The sequence below is a fragment of the Ovis canadensis genome, chromosome 2 (assembly GCF_042477335.2).
Source record: "Ovis canadensis isolate MfBH-ARS-UI-01 breed Bighorn chromosome 2, ARS-UI_OviCan_v2, whole genome shotgun sequence".
NCBI classification, from domain to species: Eukaryota; Metazoa; Chordata; class Mammalia; order Artiodactyla; family Bovidae; genus Ovis; species Ovis canadensis.
The window spans coordinates 126386928-126407089 of NC_091246.1; the positions used below are offsets into that span (position 1 = coordinate 126386928).

Consider the following 20162-nt stretch of genomic DNA (forward strand, 5'->3'; position numbering starts at 1 on the left):
ATTACAAAGCTCTAGTAATTAAAACAGTGCAGTACTGATATAGACATATAGATCAATAGAATAGAATTGAGGGTTCAAAAATAAACTCTTCATTTATAGTAAATTGCTTTTCTGCAAGGTTGGCAATCCAAATAAAAAATAAACAAATAGTTTTTTTCAATAAATGGTGCAAGTACACTGGTAAAAGAATGAAACTGGAGCACAACATTATACCGTATACAAGGCCAATATCAAGAAGGTGAAGACAACCCACAGAATGGCAAAAAGTATTTGCAAATCATACCTCTGATAAGAGAATAGCTCAACATTAAAAAGAAGCCCAATGAAAAACTTAGCAAAGATCTGAACTGACACTTCTCCAAAGAAGATAAACAAATGACCACTAAACACTTGAAAAGATGTTCAGTGCTATTAGTCATCAGAGAAATGAAAATTAAAGCTACAAAGAGATACCACTCATGGTCGCTAATGTGGCTAAAATCAACAAGATCAACCAGTCAGTTCAGTCGCTCAGTCGTGTCCGACTCTTTGTGACCCCATGAATTGCAGCACGACAGGCTTCCCTGTCCATCACCAACTCCCGGAGTTCACTCAAACTCACGTCCATCGAGTCGGTGATGCCATCCAGCCATCTCATCCTCTGTCGACCCCTTCTCCTCCTGCCCCCAATCCCTCCCAGCATCAGAGTCTTTTCCAATGAGTCAACTCTTTGCATGAGGTGGCCAAAGTACTGGACTTTCAGCTTTAGCATCATTACTTCCAAGGAACACCCAGGGCTGATCTCCTTTAGAATGGAGTGGTTGGATCTCCTTGCAGTCCAAGGGACTCTCAAGAGTCTTCCCCAACGCCACAGTTCAAAACCATCAATTCTTTGTCACTCAGCTTTCTTCACAGTCCAACTCTCACATCCATACATGACCACTGGAAAAACCATAGCCTTGACTAGGCGGACCTTTGTTGGCAAAGTAATGTCTCTGCTTTTGAATATGCTATCTAGGTTGGTCACAAATTTCCTTCCAAGGAGTAAGCGTCTTTTAATTTCATGGCTGCAATCACCATCTGCAGTGATTTTGGAGCCCCCCCAAAATAAAGTCTGACACTATTTCTAGTTTCCCCATCTATTTCCCATGAAGTGATGGGACCAGACGCCATGATCTTCGTTTTCTGAATGTTGAGCTTTAAACCAACTTTTTCACTCTCCTTTTTCACTTTCCTCAAGAGGCTTTTTAGTTCTTCTTCACTTTCTGCCATAAGGGTGGTGTCATCTGCATATCTGAGGTTATTGATATTTCTCCTGGCAATCTTGATTACAGCTTGTGCTTCTTCCAGCCCAGCATTTCTCATGATGTCCTCTGCATATGAGTTAAATAAGCAGGGTGACAATATACAGCCTTGACGTACTCCTTTTCCTATTTGGAACCAGTCTGTTGTTCCATGTCCAAAAGATAGACACTAAGAATTGCTGGCAACAATGAGGTGAAATTGGAAACTTCAAGCATGGCAGGTGAGATTATATAATAGCATGGCCACTTTGGGGAACAGTTTGGCAGATCCTTAGAATATTAAACACAGAGTTACCATATAATCCAGTAATGCTACTCTGAGGTTTATACCCAAGAGAATTGAAAACATAACAATTATACACAAAAGTTCTCAGAACCGTTATTCAAAATAAAAAACAGAAGCAACCTAAATGTCTATCAGTGGAAAACGTATAAACAGATTGTGGCACATTAGAATGATGCACTCTTAGAGACTTTGTTTTTTGAAAAGTGAAAGTTAAAAAAAAAACAAACTTTGCCTTCTTCAATATATATATATATATTTTTAAGATAAAACATAAACAAGGGCTTACCTGGTGGCACAGTGGATGGGAATCCACCTGCCAATGCTGGGGACATAGGTTTGATCCCTGGTCTTCAAGATTCCACATGGAACAATCTAAGCCCATGTGCCACAAATACTGAAGCCCACACACCTAGAGCCTGTGTTCCTCAACAAGAGAAGCCACAGCAATGAAAAGCACCCACACTGCAAGGAAGAGAAGGCCCTGCTCACTGCAACTAGAGAAAGCCGGTGCAGGGCAACACTCAGCACCATCAAAAAAAATAATAACAATAAATAAATGTTTTTTAAAGTCCATTTAAATTAAAAAAAAATAAACAAGCTTTTTTTTTGAGATAGATTTTTGTTGTATCAGAAAGTTTCAGTAATTTTCATCTACTATTGAGAAAAAGGTATTAAATTTCAATGTTTTCAAAACTGGTTGATATTCAGGCCACTATTCTTTTCAATTTTTTATTAAGATGGCATACTGTAGTTATACAAGATGTTATCAGAGGGCAAGCTGGGGGTTGGATATGTGGAAATTCGCACTAGTTTTGGAACTCTTGTGACAACATATTAAAAAGCAGAGACATTACTTTGTCAACAAAGGTCCGTCTAGTCAAGGCTATGGTTTTTCCAGTAGTCATGTATGGATGTTAGAGGTGGACTGTGAAGAAAGTTGAGTGCCAAAGAATTGATGCTTTTGAACTGTGGTGTTGGAGAAGACTCTTGAGAGCCCCTTGGACTGCAAGGAGATCCAACAAGTCCACCCTAAAGGACATCAGTCCTGGGTGTTCATTGGAAGGACTGATGCTAGAGCTGAAACTCCAATACTCTGGCCACCTGATACAAAGAGCTGACTCATTTGAAAAGGCCCTGATGCTGGGAAAGATTGAGGGCAGGTAGAGAAGTGGATGGCAGAGGATGAGATGGTTGGATGGCATCACTGACTCAATGGACATGGGTTTGGGTAGACTCAGACAGTTGGTAATGGACAGGGAAGCATGGTGTGCTGTGGTTCATGGGGTCGCAAAGAGTTGGACAAGTCTGAGCGACTGAACTGAACTGAATTGTGACATCATAATTTATTTCCAAAATAAAATTAAATAATACACATATATCTCCTCATTTTCACTTTTAAGTATTCTGTTGATATTCTCCTTGCTTGTTTCAGATATGACTGGAAAACCAATTTAAGGCTAAACTTTCATCTAAAACTTTCCCACCTCTAAAGAATAAGAGCTGTTGTTCATACAAATGGATGTTTACCCTACATTAACCTTTGAGTAACATCAACCTTATACTACATTCAAATCATAAGGCAAAGTTCACAGCGTATTCCAGCAACAGCTGAATGTACTACTTGTCCCAGTGGAGGCTGTTGGTCAAAGCAGTACATGAGCTAATGTCCCAGTCAACAGTTACACATCTGACCAGACAACCTCCTGGCATGACGGGGACACACACATGCATGCTCAGTCGCTTCAGTCGTGTCCACATCTTTGCAACCCTATGGACTGTAGCCCGCCAGGCTCCTCTGCCCATGGGATTCTCTAAGCAAGAACACTGGAGTGGGTTGCTATGCCATCCTCCAAGAGATCTTCCCAACCCAGGGGTCAAACCTGTGATTCCAGTGTCTCCTGCATTGCAAGATTCTTTACCACTGAGCCACCGAGGAACCCCCCCATGATAGAGATGACCCGTTAACTATTAAAACCAGATTATTACACAGCAATACGTTTAGCATTTTTCTCAGATATATTTGAAAATAATATCATAGAAAGTTATATAATATTGATATATACCAATTAAAAGTTGCATTAAGTATCTTTAAGAATGAGCTTGTCAAGTGCTATATAATTTATCATGTGTTTCTTAAACATTTCATGACAAATCACTTCTACAGTGAATTTTATTTCTTTTGGTATAGAATACAGAATATTTCCAAAGGAAAAATATATACTGACTCCAGTTGATAAGTTCCAATATTTACTTTATTAGATAGTATCTCTTTTAATTCTCCAATATGAAAAACAAACAAAAACCCTGAGAGAAGAACCAGTCACTGTGTGGACACTAAAATAACGTATGTGCCAACTGAAAGTATGAATATATTTAGTCCACTGACTTCTTGGAGAGTATTTAGAGAACTGTATTATGTCATGAATTGTTTTTGACAGTTTGCTATAATTAGAGGTTATAAGAGCCACAGAGAAGAAAGAAAACTCATGTGTAAAGAGCTTAAAGAAGCAGTGCATTACTCAAAGTTTCCAACTGTCCTTGGGTCAGTCCACCTTGGTTCAAGTCATGACTAATTTACCAGTCATATACTCTGGGATAAGTTATTTAACCACTTCTCAGTTTTATCAACCACAAAATCTAAGTCATAGTCTTTATAGCACAGGATAGTGTTAAAGATAAAACTACCTGTAAATTTCCAAACCCCATGTCTGGTACATAACAAGCCTTCAACATGTCAGCTTTTATTATTGACATTGATGAGCCTCAATTTCCTAATCCGTTAAATACTAATATAATAGTAACACCTCCTCTACCTGTGGCTCACCTGTGTAGTGAAAAGCAATAATACTGACTGTAGTGTTTTATAAACTATAAACAACAAGGCACTCCACAAATGGAAAACACTCTTTAATACTGTGATTTATCAAATACTCACTATAGATTATGAAGGCTATTTCCAAAAATACCTACAAGCTTTTTCTCATTTGTTCCTTTTTTTTTTTTAAGACTCTGTTATTAGTCTTCATTAGAATTTTGTGTACATTTGAGACTAGTAGCAGCCACTAAATGACTACTGCGATAAACATTTGGAGGCATTAATTGACTCATTGGGAAGTCTCATTAACCTGGAGATTTCTGCATTGCCTTTGAAAGTTCTTTCTGGGCTCAAGCCAACCATCCTATTATAACACAACTGATCATTACATGAATTTAGCTGGATATCATATCAACCCTTTTTAAACATTATTATCAGCTTGAACAATGCAAGTCTGATAAACCACTACTAGGACTAGAGCCTATAAAACAGGGGTTATTTCTGTTCTTGATGCCAAGGTTAAAAAGAAGTTCCGCTCCATGTGATTCCGATAGGTGTATTAAATCATGACTCTCAGGGAAAAAAAAAAAAAAGCCACATTAAAACCTTAATAAAGAACACCCTCGAAGAAGGAGTGATCCCTACGAAGGAATGATCCCTAATCTTACACCATACGCTATGACTGTAAATTCCAAAAGCAGGAATAAGAACTTCATAGTTCTTTTCCTCTAACATCTGACAGAGTGACACATTCAATATATTCAAGTTATCGCTATTAACAAGGGTATGAAAGACTGAGGGGAAATTCTGTTTCAGGAAGAGTGACCAGGACCACTATATTTCAAGTTCCTCACGTCTTCTATAATGTCTGCCTTCTTTCACTGGCTTTACAGATACCGTCACAGCTCTTTCATCTTAAATAAAATCTCTGTCTCTTTCCACTCACAGTTAACCTTTTGAAAGAATGGTCTACACACAATATTTGCATTATTCTATTTCCCACATACTGTTGAAACCACAGCAATTCCATGGCTCTTCACCATTCTACCCTGGTTCTTGTCCCCTGAGATAAGTTCTCTCTCACTGTCTCCATGGCATCAAACAAGTTAGTTGAGGTAGAGTGAAGCTTCTTAGAGGGATTTTAAAATTAAAAAAAAAAAAAAAAATTGGGCAAAATGAAAAAAGGATCTTGGAAACCACTTTACAGCGCTCTGTTTTGACAGCAGGGGCAACTGGCAAATAGTGCAAACCACTTAGAAGAGTGGTGTGATGCTGACGGTTTAAGAAAACAGTCTTGCATAACTGCATGGGGGGAGGAGGTACATCTGTTTCACAGCTAGCACTCCGAACAGGTCAGGAACACAAAAGGAAAAGTTTTCAAAACCACACTTAGTAAACAAAAGGGTATTTTTGGCAGAGCCCGTAAAGTACATAATCTGAGGTTTTTAAGAATACTGATATTTATAAGCATGGCTCAGAATTTTGGCAAAATTATTAATGAAAATAAGATCCTACTTGTTTTTTATAATAACAAAGTCATACTATTTTAAGTATTTAACCTTATTTTGCAAAAGCATATCTGTTCAAATAAACTGATATTAAGCTAAATGTGTCTATGTGTGTATATGTATACAGGTGCTACCGTGCAATGGCACAGCATTAAACTATCCAAGACTGTCATATTTACATCTGTGTCTTACTTACCGCGTTCAAGTGAGAGGACAATGGCCACCCAGGAAAAGACCACCCAAGAACAACACAGCTACACCACTGGGTGAGCCAGTCCTCACAGAAGTGCCCTCTCGGGACCTGAAATCAACACTGTAAATTTCTCTCCCCTTATCTCTCAGCCTGTGATACAAATGCCAGGAACTGATGGTTGTTTCGACCCCAGAAAAACACTCACGTTATCATGAATCCTTCTGCTATCTTGTCCTTGCAAGTTAGCTCAAATCTAATTTGCTCCGTAAATCCTTTCCCCCTGAATTTTGTGTGAGCCTTTGTAGTACTTTTAAAGCTCAATTAGAGGAGTAAAGGTTCTCAAAACAGAGTTTCACTTAACTAGTTCACCACCCAGCAAACGCACTGAAAATTCTCCATTAACGTGTAAACCACACTGACTGTGCCCTTGGCTCAGTTGACACTTACAGCCGCCAGACTTCACCGCATGTGTATTTCAGCAGCTCTCTTCCCACCAATCCTGCTGCATGCTTATTGTGATGGAAATTGTTGACTGCCTATCAAGCATCTACTCCTCATTCTTCCTTCTCTTTTATAAATCAGGGTATAGTTGCTTTACAATGTTGTGTTAGTTTCTGCTGTACAGAGTGAACTAAGTCAGAAAGAGAAAACAAATATATAGTAATGTATATATATTGGGCTTCCCTAAGTCGCTCAGATGGTAAAGAATCTGCCTGCAATGCGGGAGACCTGGGTTCAGTCCCTGGGTTGGGAAGATCCCCTGGAGAAGGGAACGGCCACCCACTCCAGTATTCTGACCTGGAGAATTCTATGGTCTGTATAGTCCATGGGGTCAGAATGAGTCAGACATGACTGAGCATCAGTTTAGCTTAGCTAATGTATATAGATATGTATATATGGAACCTAGAAATATGGTATAGATGAACCTATTTGCAGGACAAGAATAGAGACACAGACATAGAGAACAGACATGTAGACATGGGGTGGGGGAAGTGGGAGTGGGATGAACTGGGAGATTGGGATTGATATCTATACACTACCACGAATAAAACAGATAGCTCGTGGGAACCTGCTGTATAGTCAGGGAGCTCAGCTAAGAGATCTATGATGACCTAGATGCATGGGATGGAGGTTGGGGAGGGGTGGAAGGGAGGTTCAAGAGGGAGGGGATATATGTATACATATAGCTGATTCCCGTCATTGTATAGCAGAAAATGCCACAATTTAGTCAGGTATTCACTCTCACGTCACATCAGATGTAGGCAAGATTCAGATGAAACTATTAGAAGGAACTTGAATGTATGCAGATTTCCCTAAGTTGTCTCTCCCATTTATGAAGTGATCATTGGGATATCTGTCATGGGTATTCTTTACACATAAGAAAGTCTTTGTAGAACTCCAATCAGCCGCCGTGCACTCAAAGGAAACACCTTGATTTACCTGAATAGTTTGGCAAATAAATAAATTTGTATAAGCTTTATATTAAAACAAGATAGCTTAAGTAGACATGCATTTTTTTGTAATTATGCTCCTTTAACCATCTTTCACTAATACTTTATCAGCAATATACCTGGTCATTGCTAACTTAGCATCTCCTCCCTAATATGGCAGCACTAAACACATTAAGATCAAATCAAACATTTCTAAGTTTGCATAAAAAATACATTGACTGGGCTAAATATATATGGATCACCTATCATCTTTGGTTTTCCCCCTTTTTTATCTTCAGAACTTTGCTCAAATTTTGATTTCCACATTTCTTCATGAATCATCCTCTCCAAAGCTCTTAGCAATCTGCCTGCTCTGATTATCTCCACATTCCTCTTGTTCTTTAAAAGGGTTTTTTTTTTCTTTTTTTTGGTTTGTTTGTTTGTTCATTTGTTTTTCTGTTCCATTCTGCAGAGGTAGACAGCTTGTAAAATGCTGAGAATGTAATCCAGATTTCTTGATGCTTAGTTGGGCTTTTTCTCTTTTATATGACCCAAATTTTGGTCAATCATCAAATGTTATTTACATATCTTTGTCAGTTCAATTTTTTTAATTCAATATCTCTTCACTAGATCTAGTTCTAACATTCTGTGTCATGTTAATCAGTGCTTTAAGATAAGAATAAGGAGCCCTCATTGAGATATATATTTTACCATTTAGTGTCCCTTAAAAATAATTTCAAATATCAAACTTTCAGGAAATAACTGTAAATGACAATTTGCATATATGTTTCACTAGTGAAACAGCAGAAAGGAAACAAAATTTAAGTCTAAAATCTTTGGGGAATATCTCTGGCATTGAGATAATGTACATAAAATAGCATCCTTCTATTAAAATACACTTACAGCTTAGCAATCCAAGAATTGAGATGGTCTGAAACCAAAGTTTTCATTGTACTATTTTACCTACTTCTTTAAAACAAATGTTCAAAATAAGTAGTGGGACAGATAGTGGCACCCCCAAAAGATATGTCCAAATTCTAACCTTTGGTACTTGTGAATGTAAATTTATTTGTTAATAGGGTCTTGGCAGATGGTAAAGAATCTACCTGCAATGCAGGAGACCCCAGTTCAATTCCCAGGTCAGTAAGATCCCCTGGAGAAGGGATAGGCTACTGACTCCAGTACTCGGGCTTCCCTGGTGGCTCAGCTGGTAAAAAATCTGCCCACAACGTGGGGGACCGGGGTTTGATCCCTGGGTTGGGAAGATCCCCTGGAGAAGGGAACAGCTACCCACTCCAGTATTCTGGCCTGGACAATTCCACGGACAGAGGGGCCTGGGAGGCTACAGTCCATAGTGTCACAAAGAGTCAGACATGACAGAGCAACTTTCACTGGCAGATGGTAATTAATTCAGTTAAAAATCTAAGATGAAATCACTTTGGATTTGAGGTGGGCTCTACAGCCAAAGACCAGTGTCTGCATGAAAGAGGGAAATTTGAGACGTAGAAAGACAAAGGAAATGCCATGCAAAGACAGAGGCCGGGCTGGAGCTATGAAGCTGCAAGCCGAAGAATGCTAAGGACTGCCCGCTCTCACCAGAAGCTAAGGGAGAACCATTCACTGATTTTCTGTCAGAGGCCCCGAAGGGATCAACCTGGCCAGCACATTGATTTTGGACTTCTTTGGCCTCCAGAAATGTGAGGAAACATATTTCTCTTGTTTTAAGCCACCAAGTTTGTGATATTTGTTATGGTGTGTGCATGCTTAGGGGCTTCCCAGGGTGTGCTGGTGGATCAGGCTTCCTTGGTGGCTCTCTTGGTAAAGATTCCACCTGCAATGCAGGAGACTTGGTCTTGATCCCTGGGTGGGGAAGATCCCCTGGAGAAGGAAATGGCAACCCACTCCAGTATTCTTGCCTGGGAGTCCCATGGGCAGAGGAGCCTGGCAGGCCACAATCCATAGGGTCACAAGGGTAGGACACAACTTAGGGACTTAATCACTGCCACCACCAAAACTGCTCTAATAAGTGTAGTCTACTAATTTGGGCTTCCCTGGTGGCTCGGATGGTAAAGAATCCACTGCAATACAGGAAACCCCAGTTCCATCCCTAGGTCAGGAAGATCCCTGGTGAAGGGAATGGCTACCCTCTCCAGTATTCTTGCCTAGAGAATTCCATGGACAAACAAAGTTGCTGGACTACACTCCATGGGGCCTCAATGAGCCAGACATGACTGAGTGACTAACAGAGTTAACAGAGAGTGCGTTCCTAGTCATTCAGTTCTGTCCAGCTCTTTGCGACCCTTTCAACTGTAGCCTAGTTTCCTCTGTTTCCTCCTCCCAGGATCTTCCCGACCCAGGGATGAACCCATGTCTCCTGAGTCTCCTGCGTTGCAGGTGGATTCTTTACCCGCTGAGCCATTGGGGAAGCCCCATTTGTTATGGTAGTCCTAAGGAAATTAATACAATATGATTACCTATATGTATTTATACATTTTCATTTGAATTCTCTCCACTTCAAAAACAGACTTTCTGGACCATTATAGTAAAATACTGATGTATACTTGCTTATATGATTGAATAAAGAAGCACACAAAAGAGAGGCAGGAAAAAAAAAAAAAAAGAAAGAAAGAAAGTTTAGAAAAAAGCCTAGGCTAAAATAACTGTTATGAAGGATCAATATGGTATAGTAAAGACCATACATTCTATAGTTAGAATGGCAAGTTCTAGTCTTAATTCTATCATTTTTGTGTTTATATGAACTTGGGCAAGATATTTAACCTCTGAGCCATAATGACCTGCCTCATCTGTATAACAAAAGATAACAGCATTTTTTCTTATGTGGCAATGAGAAAAATACAATAATTTATGTTGACAATTGTGCACATTTCCAAGCATATAGTAAACTTTGAATAAATATTGTCTGTTATTAATTGGATAAATGTTCATAATGGATTATTTCAAAATCAATCCTTTAGAGCAGATATAAATTATCATGAGACTCTCTGTGAAGCTAGCCTGTTCACCTACAGTGACAGATGCGCTAATTTTGAGATACTCAACCATGAAACTTTAACCATGATATTAATTTAAGAAAGATAATAGTAAGATAATAATAAGAAATATTATTAAGATAATAATATTAATATATCTTAATATTAATATATGTCTTTATATATATCAATATATTAAGATAATAATATATTAATATAATAATAAGAAATAATATTAAGAAATCTCCCAATTAAAAAAGTTATCTATTTTTAACTAGGATCACCATTTATTGGACAAATACAAAAGATAAAATTTCTCACCCCAAGTTATGCTTAGTTGTGTTACACCATTTCCTAAATGACCACCTTCTAAAGGCAACCCATGCCCTCTTCTGGCTTATATGACCTTATGTTATTCTAATACAAAACATAATTATACAAATCTCTGTCCAGTTCTTTTTAGGTTAATCAATGTTAAGTGACACTTGCACAAAATCCTTCTATAATTAATACTCAACATGTGAATAGTATTTCAGAATACAATCCACACTGGAACACTAGAGCATTCATTCCATGACAAAATCTTAATCCTATAAATGGAGCATTTATTTCTTTATGTATTTTCTTTGTTTAGGATACTGAAGCTCAGTGAAGCCTGGTGAATTGCCTAAGTCATAGGGTTATACTAGTCTAAGATATAATGTCTTCTTTTTAATGTTTTATTAAAAGAAAAAATCATATATAAAGTAACATAATAAAATAATAAACTATCATACTCCCAGCATCTAGCAATGTCTATTTAAAAGCTTTCCTTTCAATTTCTCAAAATCTTCCTGATGAGACAACAAGCACACATCTCCAGCTATAATGCATAATTTAAAATGTGTATCATGTATGTATAAGACAAAAGGAGGAATAGTGACAACCAGAAAATATATTCCAGAATGAAAATTTTCCACCCTAGGCATTGTGTCTCTAAATCCATAAAGAGAATATCTCTAGATAATAACATTCAGGTGACCATAAACGTATTCACCAAAAACTTACCAGCAAAGCATGAACAAGGCAATACGTTTCTAAAATTCCTCAGCAAAGGCAAAACCTAAATATGTATAAGCCTAGTGATTAAATCTCCCATAAAGACACTGAATCAAAAATATGCTTTTCAAATGACAATCAAAATAAGTACTCTTAAATATGTATACTGGTATCATGGGAGATAAGGCCTTTAAACAAGAAAACTGGATATGTCTTTGCCTCCTATTTGTAGCAATGAGCATTTCCCATTAAGGTAAACAATATGTGAAATATTTCCAAGAAATCATCATCATTTTCACCTACTGAGATGTTGGAGATGCGATTTTATTCACTAGTACAATCATCGTGACGAACACTGCATCCAATTGACATGTCAATGAAAAAGAAAACAAATTTAGCTACAAAAAAAGAATACATCCTAGAAAACAAAAGTGGCATGAGTTAGTAAAGACTCAGAACTTCAACAGAGTGGAGAGACAGCCAGAGTGGCAGAAAAATGGAAATCCGTTTTAGAGCAGAAACTATAACAACCCTTCCAGGAATAGCCTGACACAATTACTGAACAGATGGGGGTGTGATAATTATAAACATATTTTCACCTTTCTTCTGCACAGCTATTAAGAATCACTTAAATTTCAGAAGCCCTTTCTCAGATACAACACAGGAGACCTCATAAAAGACTGGTTTCGTGTATTACTGGAATAATCACGACTAAACAGACACCAAAAATTTTTTCTTAAAATGGGTATACATTTAAGATTGTGGTTAATAATTAAATAATTATTTATCTTTACCTATAAGGGGGAAGGGATGCTCTTAGCGAGTTGTCCAAGATAAGGTATACCTCATCAATGATGTATCTGGGAGCCTGGAGAGATCTTTAAGTGTAATGGGAAAGTAGCATCTTTGAACATCCTGCTCTTTAAGTTAAGGGAGGTCAATAAAGAAGTTTCCAGAAAAAAAACTGAATAATTAGTCTGTCTTTCCATTAATGTCTGCAAAGAATAAAGTAGGCTTTCATTACTGGAATACATTTACAAATACTAGTTTTACAAATAAAAATATGAGACATAGGGTTTTGAAATAAGCAGTTTTCAGGTAACATGTGGCCACTAATTTGCCCAAGAAGTTAAAGCTGAAATGAATCTCTAGATCTTATTCTTCTCAGATACAGGTAGTAAATTTCTCTGACTCTTATTTCAAGTTGGGGTCATCTGCACAGGGCTTTGAATTGCAAACAGAAATGCACTCTAGTAAATTTAAGTAAAAAGAAATTTATGGAAGAGAATTACAGACTCACAGAACCTCCATGATGGCCAAAGAACTAAGCTATGCAGTCAGAAACAGCACTGAAATAAGAGCATCAAACCGGCCCAAGACCAAAAAACACACAGTGCTGTGTGCTCAGCCCTGCCGCCATCACCAGGCATTCTCACTCAAGCCCTTTTTGCTAACAGGATCTGTGCACCAGATACTATATTAAAAACTCTGTATGGCAGGCCCTGTAGATGAAATGTATCAGCCACTATCAATGCCAGAATTAATTCCATGGTGCCTTTTTCTTGTCATTAATTTCTGATTGGAAGACTTACCTCTGCACCTCTGATGAACAGAGCCTGAGTCATACAAGTCCTTGATGCACAAGAGGCTGAGGAAGCAAGATTCTGGCTTCTATTCTGGGAAATGACTCCTAAGGAAGGATTTTCCCAAAGACATGAAAAGTGGCAAAGACGTTGGAAGAAGTATCTAAGATGTCAAAGGTATCAAAGACATGAGACCATCATCGTGAATTTCTGTGGAGTATCTGCAAGCTAGCGTTTGAGAAACAGTCTATACCACTGACTGGGACTCCATATCCTGGACCTGTCAAGCTCTGTCTCACCTCCTCCCACTCTCTTCCCACCAGCCACACTGGACTCAGTGGCCTCCAACAAAAAGGGCTCTTCTGGCATTAGGATTTCTCCCCTGAGTGTTTCACTGCCCAGAAATCTGAGCCTCCAAATGTATTCATAGCTGAGGTCTGCTTCATTTACAGGTCTCCACTTAAATGTCACTTTCTGAAGGAGACAGCCCAACGACCACATCCATGGATATCTTCACCCGTATCTACTCCATCCATTCTTGTCACCCTGTTCTATTTGCTTTCTGGCACTAATCACTATTTGATTTTGCTTTACTTGTTTATTTTTAGCCTCAATTTCCATAATCACCATAATATAAGCTCTGTAGTTCTATGGGTGTTGTCTGTCCTTTTCTGTTCTTTTTAATCTTCAGAACCTAAAACAGTGTCCAGTATCTGTTAGTCTTTTAAATATTGGTAGCATAATAAATGGACCCCTGCTATAGTAAAATAGGTCCATCTAATAAATGTGGAGACTGAGGAAGCATCTACTTCCTTTGTCTATGGTCACACAACAAATTAATAATCAAAGTGCAAGTCCTGGATTCCAAACCATGCAATTTCTGGGAAGATAAATGGCTGGATGGCATCATCGACTTGATGGACATGAGTTTGAGTGAACTCCCGGAGTTAGTGATGGACAGGGAGGCCTGGCGTGCTGTGATTCATGGGGTCACAAAGAGTCGGACATGACTGAGCGACTGAACTGAACTGAAAGACGCAAGGAGCTTCTGCTGCTTCCTAAAGAAATGGAGGCAGCAGAGAAGGGCAGAAAGAACACTGATTAGGAAAAAAGCATTAGTTCTACAATCATACACCTCTGAGGTTCAAATCTATGTCACCAAACCTAACATAAGCCTTACAGGGTTTTCAGAGAATTAAATGTGACTATATTGTACATTGTACATATAAATCATTTCCAATACCTGACATGTACAGATTAACTAGAGGCAAATGCTAACCTTGAGTAGATACACTAAAATTGGAATAATATAGAGATGATTATCATGGTACGATGCAAGGATAACACACAAACTCATGAAGCATTCCCCATTTTTCTACCATATACAGAACAGATAAACAACAAGGAAATACTGTATAGCACAGGGATCTGTATTTAGTATCCTCTTCAGTTCAGTTCAATCGCTCAGTCATGTCTGACTCTTTGCGACCCCATGGACTGCCGAACCATGACCATCACCAAGGCCCAGGGTTTACTCAAACTCATGTCCATGATGCTATCTAACCATCTCATCCACTTTCATCCCCTTCTCCTCCTGCCTTCAATCCTGCCCCAAATCATGGTTTTTTTCCACTGACTCAGTTTTTCGCATCAGGTGTTTGGATGCAAAGTATTAGAGTTTCAGCTTCAGCATCAGTCCTTCCAATGAATATTCAGGACAAATTTCGTTTAAGATTGACTGCTTTGATTTCCTGTTGTCCAAGGGACCCTCCTCAAGAGACTTCTCCAACACCACAGTTCAAAAGCATTAATTCTTCAGAGTTCAGCTTTCTTTATAGTCCAAATCTCACATCCATACATGACTATTAGAAAAACTATAGCTTTGACTAGATGGACCTTTGAGGGCAAAGTAACATCTCTGCTTTTTAATATGCTATCTAGGTTGGTCACAACTTTTACCAAGGAGCATCTTTGAATTTCATGGCTGCAGTGACCATCTGCAGTGATTTTGGACCTCAAAAAAAAAGCCTGTGACTGTTCCGACTGTTTCCCCATCTATTTGCCATGAAGTGATGGGACTGGATGCCATGATCTTAGTTTTCTGAATGTTGAGTTTTAAGCCAACTTTTTCACTCTCCTCTTTCACTTTCATCAAGAGACTCTTTAGTTCATCTTTGGTTTCTGCCATAAGGGTGGTGTCATCTGCATATCTGAGATTGTTGATATATCTCCTGGCAACCTTGATTCCAGTTTGTGCTTCATCCAGCCTGGTGTTTCTCATGATATACTCTGCAAATAAGTTAAATAAGCAGGGTGACAATATACAGCCTTTACATACTCCTTTCCTGACTTGGAATCAGTCTATTCTTCCATGTCCAGTTCTAACTGTTGCTTCTTAACAGGCATACCGATTTCTCAGGAGGCAGGTCAGCTGGTCTAGTATTCCCATCTCCTGAAGAATTTTCCACAGTTTGTTGTGATCCACACAGTCAAAGGCATAGTCAATAAAGCAGAAGTAGATGTTTTTCTGGAACTCTCTTGCTTTTTCTATGATCCAATCAATGTTGGCAATTTGATCTCTGGTTCCTCTGCCTTTTCTAAATCCAGCTTGAACATCTGGAAGTTCACGGTTCATGTACTGTTGAAGCCTGGCTTGGAGAATTTTAAGCTAATTTGCTAGAATGTGTGATGAGTGCAATTTTGTGGTAGTTTGAACATTCTTTGGCATTGCCTTTCTTTGGGACTGGAATGAAAACTGACTCTTTTCAGTCCTGTGGCCACTGCTGAGTTTTCCAAATTTTCCAGCAGAGCAGCACTTTCACAGCATCATCTTTTAGGATTTGAAATAGCTGAACTGGAATTCTATCACCTTCACTAGCTTTGTTCATAGTGATATTTCCTGAGGCCCACTGGACTTCACATTCCAGGATGTCTGGCTCTAGGTGAGTGATCACACCATCATGATTATCTGGGTCATAAAGATCTTTTTGGTATAATTCTTCCCTGTATTTTGCCATCTCTTAATATCTTCTGCTTCTGTTAGGTCCGTACCATTTCTGTCCTTTATTTTGCCCGTCTTTGCATAAAAAGTTCCCTTGTTATCTCTAATTTTCTTGAAGAGATCTCTAGTCTTTCCCATTCTATTCTTTCCTCTATTTCTTGGCATTGATCACTGAGGAAGGCTTTCTTATCTGCGCTTGCTATTTTTTGAAACTCTACAATCAAATGAGTATATCTTTCCTTTTCTCCTTTGCCTTTCACCTCTCCTTTTTACTCAGCTATGTAAGCCCTCCTCAGACAACCATTTTACCTTTTTACATTTCTTTTTCTTGGGGATGGTCTTGCTCACTGTCTCCTGCACAATGTCACAAACCTCTGTCCATAGTTCGTCAGGCACTCTATCAGATCTAATCCCTTAAATCTATTTGTCACTTCCACTGTATAATCATAAGGGATTTGACATAGGTCATACATGAACGATCTAAGGGTTTAACCTACTTCAATTTAAGTCTGAATTTGGCAATAAGGAGTTCTTGATCTGAGCCACAGTCTGCTCCCAGTCTTGTTTTTGCTGACTTTATATATAGAGTTTCCCCATCTTTGGCTGCAGAGAACATAATCAACCTGATTTCGGTGTTGACCTGCTGCTGAAATCCATGTGTAGAGCCTTCTCTTGCGTTGTTGGAAGAGGGTGATTGTCATGACCATTGCATTCTCCTGACAAAACTCTGTTAGCCTTTGCCCTGCTTCATTTTGTACTCCAAGGCCAAATTTCCCTGTTACTCCAAGTATCTCTTAACTTCCTACTTTTGCATTCCAGTCCCCTATAATGAAAAGAACATCTTTTTTCAGTGTTAGTTCTAGAAGTTCTTGTAGGTCTTCATAGAACTGTTCAGCTTCTTCAGCATTACCGGTCAGGGCATAGACTTGGATTACTGTGATACTGAATGGTTTGCCTTGGAAACAAACAGAGATCATTCTATCACTTTTGAGATTGCATCCAAGTACTGCATTTCAGACTCTTGTTGACTGTGAAGGCTACTCCATTAATTCTAAGGGATCCTTTCCCACAGTAGTAAATGCAATGGTCATCTGATTTAAATTCACCCATTCCAGTCCATTTTAGTTCACTGATTCCTAAAATGTCAATGTTCACTCTTGCCATCTGTTTGACCACTTCCCATTTACCTTGATTCATGGACCTAACTTTCCAGGTTCCCATACAATATTCTCCTTTATAGCATCAGACTTTACTTCTATCAGCATTCACATCCACAACTGGGTATTGTTTTTGCTTTGGCTCTGTCTCTTTATTCTTTCTGGAGTTATTCCTCTACTCTACCCCCAGAAGCATATTGGGCACCTAGCAACCTGGGAAGTTCATCTTTTGGTGTCCTTTTTGCCTTTTCATGCTGTTTATGGGGTTCTTAAGGCAAGAATACTGAAGTGGTTTGCCATTCCCTTCTCTAGTGGACAACTTTTTTCAGAACTCTCCACCATGACCCATCCATCTTGGGTGGCCCTACATAGCATGGCTCATAGTTTCATTGAGTTAGACAAAGCTATGGTCCATGTGATCAGTTTGATTAGTTTTCTGTGATTGTGGTTTTCATTCTGTCTGCCCTCTGATGGATAAGATAAGAAGCTTGTGGAAGCTTCCTGATGGGAGAGAATGACTGAGGGGGAAACTGGGTCTTGTTCTGATGGGCAGGGCTGGTTTCCCTCCCCTTTGTTTGACCTGAGGCCAAACTATGGTGGAGGTAATGAAGGTAACAGTGACCTCCTTCAAAAGGTTCCAGTGCCCTCAACCATGTAGCAGGCCACCACCAACCTACATCTCCATAAGAGACTCCTGGCCACTCACGGGCAAGTCTGGGTCAGTCTCTTATGGGGTCACTGTTCCTTTCTCCTGGATCCTGGAGCACACAAGCTTTGGTTTGTGCCCTCCAAGAGTCTGTTTCCCCAGTTCTGTGTAAGTTCTGGCAGGTCTATGGTGGGGTTAATGGTGACCTCCTCTAAGAGGAGGAGCTTATGTGATACCCAGGGCTGCTGCACCCAGAGCTCCTGCCCCTGTGGCAGGCCCTTGCTGACCCGTACCTCTGCAGGAGAAACTTAAACACTCAAAGGTAGGTCTCAGGAAACACACAGAACAGGGAATTATATTCAGTATCTTATAATAAACCATAATGAAAAATGAAAATATACACACACACACACACACAACTGATTCACTTTGCTGTATGCCAGAAACTAACACAACATTGTAAATGAACTATATACTTTAATAAAAATTTTTGAAAATTAGAGTTCATAAAAATGATTGCTACTTTAAGAGTAATGATCCATGTCTGAGTTTATATTCACCTAACAATATGCTAAGAGAGACGTCCTTAACATAATGTAAATCAGAGCCTTTGTATATTAAATGAAAGTGTTCATTCTTTCCCTCACCTAAAATTTATTTGGAATCTGCTATATGCCAGCCATGTGTTATATACAGGTTGAAGTCTCTAAATTTCTCCCCAGCTATCAATGTGAAGGCCTTGTAATCCATTATTGCCATCTCCAAGACCATCTTGACACTGTCAGCAATGGGCAAAGATAGGCTATTGCTTTCATTTTTCATGTTATTTCTAAGAATTTCTTAAGTCAAGAACTTTGAGAAGTTCTGGAGACACAGAAGCCATTTGAAGACTCCTGCCTTCAAGGTACTTACAGTTTCATGAGACAAACAGACAAAAAGAAAATTGATAGTAATGTGACCTATACAGGATGTTATAGGAATCCAGAGGAATGGTACCCAACCTAGAGTGTAAAGTGGAAGAAGCAGTTTTGGGCAGAATGCCAGTTGAAGGAAGAGGAGGACTTAGCCATGGGTAGAGTAAGAAGTCATAAATGGGAAGGAAATCCAAAAAATTGAGGTGATGTATGTATACATATGGCTGATTCCCTTTGCTGTACAGCAGGAAATAACATAACATTGTAAAGCAACCATATGCCAATCAAAATTAAATAAAAAGAAGAAGAAGAGGTCAGCTTGCCAGCAGAGAAAACAAGTAGCTTCAAAGGCCCTGAGAAGTTAAGCACAGCACCTCAAAGAAACTAACAAATGCCAGAGAGCAGGGTCACAAGAATTTCCAAAAGAGAGAACTTCCAAAAAATTCTGTCCCCAATCCTCTTCAGGAGCCCTAATTTAGCTACAAATGGTTAATTGTCCTTAATTACTTTGCTTTCCTCAAAAAAGAGAAAGAAAGTCTTCCTTTAATTATTAGATTATCTCTAGTCTGGCACTCGGAGAAGGCAATGGCACCCCACTCCAGTACTCTTGCCTGGAAAATCCCATGGATGAAGGAGCCTGGTAGGCTGCAGTCCATGCTAAGGGTCGGACACGACTGAGTGACTTCCCTTTCACTTTTCACTTTCGTGCACTGGAGAAGAAAATGGCAACCCATTCCAGTGTTCTTGCCTGGAGAATCCCAGGGACGGGGGAGCCTGGTGGGCTGCCGTCTATGGGGTTGCACAGAGTCGGACACGACCAAAGTGACTTAGCAGCAGTAGCAGTCTGGCACCAATCTTCAGTTTGGGGTTTGGCATTATCTTTTTGAAAATATATACCCATGTTTTCAACATTATATTTTCATCAAAACTCAATTTTATGTTTCTTTCTAAAACTCCCTTCGTATTAGAGAATTTTCTTAAAGGAATTGTCCTTTGTGTCTTTCTCTGTGCCCAGAATGTCTTCAAGTCACCTTTCTTGGGCAATTTTCTTCTTTTATTTATTTATTGAAGGATAATTTCTTTATAGAATTTTGTTGTTTTCTGTTGAACCTCAACCTGAATCAGCCGTAAGTACACATATAGAGCCCCTGTTTGAGTTTCCTGAGCTGTGCAGCAAATTCCCACTGGCCATCTATTTTACATATGGTAATGTAAGTTTCCATGTTACTCTTTCCATACATCTCACCCTCTCCCCATGTCCATAAGTCTATTTTCTATGTCCGTTTCTCTACGGCTGCCCTGTAAATAAGTTCTTCAC

The 20162-nt window shown here is 39.0% G+C and overlaps 1 protein-coding gene and 1 pseudogene across 16 annotated transcripts in view; one reads left to right on the plus strand and one right to left on the minus strand.

The window, feature by feature from the left end:
• The window catches only part of GULP1 (GULP PTB domain containing engulfment adaptor 1), a 329862-nt gene that overhangs the window by 249518 nt on the left and 60182 nt on the right, over positions 1-20162 (minus strand). The gene's annotated exons all lie outside the window — the stretch shown is intronic.
• Positions 14401-14501, plus strand: LOC138434855 (U6 spliceosomal RNA; annotated as a pseudogene).